The following is a 2,567-nucleotide window of genomic DNA, read 5'->3' as shown; positions in this document are numbered from 1 at the left end:
TCACCCTGACATAAGAAACAAACTACGTTGATCATTAACATTAGACTCTCCTGTTGCCATATAAGGCCATTGTCATGTTTATTGTATCCTATGATAAGAATACCTGAGGGCTCCCATATTTAGACTATATTAGTCAAGTGTCTAAACCAGTGTTTTGGGTACAGCATGAGTTGTTACACCTAAAGGTTATTACTAGTTTGTTCATAAGATTGTATCATCAACTTTGTTTATATTGAGCAGATCTTATGAGTAGACAATATTATAAAAGAGGGAGTCAAAGTGTCTCAATTCAGTCTCTCAGGAGAAAAGTAATTTAATGGGTTATATTTTCAGATATCACTTTTTTTCCCACGTATACAGAAGAGTGGCTAGCTAGCCCACATGAGGTTCCTTTGAAAGTGAGTTTTAAACTGTTCCTCCAGGTGTAAACATATCAGTGCCTCAACAGGGAAACTCAGCTAAACCAACATCTACAATCTAGATTTTTTTTCTTTTTTCAACCTTCCTAAACAGCCAGTGAAACAATACCCAGCAGGCGTCACAAGATAAGTTATTGACGCTCAGGGAAGGTTTTCCTTCCCTTTATTTTTGGTGCCTTTTCCTCCGCAGGTCACACTGTGAAACAGCCACCACCCCGCAGCCCCCCTCTCAAGTAGAGTCCTCTATCTCGTTTCCCATCCATCCACACAGGAAACACAGGGTTATTGCCAGGCCACATGTCATCTGATGAGTCTAATTAAATAAAATAGGGAGAACAGTTTTTATTCACCATATCATATCACCATATCACCATTCACCAACTATAGGAGGTACAGTATATACAATATGGAGGTTGGGAGCCCTACACAGTGTACTGTAATAGCGGATTGTAATGTCTGAGTAACATCTGAAATGAAAATGAGTTTCTGTGACAGTGTCAGACATACAGTAGGGAAGCCTTGGAATGTTGGGTGCTAAGTTGTGAGTTACTGTGTAGTAAGCTAGCAACTGTCCAACTGGTCGAAGCACAAACTCAGACCGGGTCAGGATAGGCTTGTAAACAGCTCCATCATACATTTCCTGTTTTTGAGCACGTAGGCAGCCTCATAAGGAGGAACACAGGAAGTGATCCAAGAGGAAGAAATAGATTTCACAGATTTCCTAGATAGTGTGAAGCTGAAACACATGTTGAGTAGAAGTTAAAGTTTTGACTGGGGGTGCATGCATCCATTATGCAACAAACCCCATAATACTGTCATGGTACACAGTTCTTTTCTCTCTGGCTCTGAAATTCCAAGAGGATTTAATTCCTTTCAAAATAAAGGGGCTGAGTGTGAGTAAACAGCATCTCTATGTGAAGGCTGAGATCACTTGTTAAGCCTGCCAGGATTAGGTTTTCCAATGGCAAGCCACAAGTATGAGTCAAACCCTCTAGATTTTCGATGGTTTACCACACCTCTCACTACAGTGGCACTTAAATGTTTTTCTTTGGTGTTTCTTTTCACAAGGAGGTCATTTGTGATCACCAGTTATGGCCAAACAGAATTGTTTTAGACAGAGACTTAGAAGTGGAGAGTGTTTGTGTGTAACATTGTAGCATTATCCTACTGTAGCATAACTGGAATACCAGTTGTCAAAATGGGCCCGGCCATCTTGATGCAGATTGCAGATGCACAGGCAATTGTCAAAACTGCATCCATGACAAGATACATTACACATGAAAGGGGAATGTTAAATCACCATTGGGTAGTGTCACTTCAGTCTTTTGACAAGCTGTGTGTCTGTCTGAATGGCCTGAAAGAGCCTGACAGTGAGACTAATGTTGATTTGGTTAACCATACTGTACAGTGTGACCGTCATAACCGCATCTTGTCTTTAACAGTAACTCTGAATCTGGTCACCAACATAAGAAGAGGGAGTTGTTCTAGACTACATCATTCTCTCCTTACCTGTGGAACTATGGTTTCTTCCATCCAACGGTGCCATACTGAAAATATGAAGCTGCTTTAATAAAACACAATTGTCTTGTAGGCCATTTCACAACTAAAAATACTGTAGACAGATTGTATGGAAAGTAGGCTATCCTGTAATTCCTTTACTGTAAATGCTCTCTGAAAAATGTCATGTGTTGCTGATTGCACAATATTCATCTTGCATCAGACAAGGGTGGAAATCCCCCAGGCATAATTATGTTTGTTCTACTGACACAGAGGACCTGAGATGAATGAGATAGCTTCCCAAACTGTATTCAGGTAGACAGATACATATGAAGTCAAACAGACATTTGGTGACAGACACTCTCTGGCGTATGACCTAGTGGATGTGGGTCTTTGAGACAGTAAAGATAATCTATTCTATTCTTCACTTTTATAGAAACTGAAATTCAATCTGTTGCCAAAGTGTATTTCCAACTACAAAAGTTGTTGTTTATTGTTGACAGGAACACTGAAGACTAAGCTGTTGTCGGTTACAGTGACACTTTTTTATTGTCTATCGTTCCGAACGACGTTCTTTGATTGGCTCGTGAGCTGACGTCAATGAACGTCGTCAACTTTCTTTTCCATTGGAGTGTCTGCCTCTACCGTGCG

The sequence above is a fragment of the Argentina silus genome (genome assembly GCF_951799395.1).
Source record: "Argentina silus genome assembly, chromosome: 5".
NCBI classification, from domain to species: domain Eukaryota; kingdom Metazoa; phylum Chordata; class Actinopteri; order Argentiniformes; family Argentinidae; genus Argentina; species Argentina silus.
The sequence above is the reverse complement of the archived record's forward strand: the minus strand, read 5'-3'. Positions refer to the sequence as shown.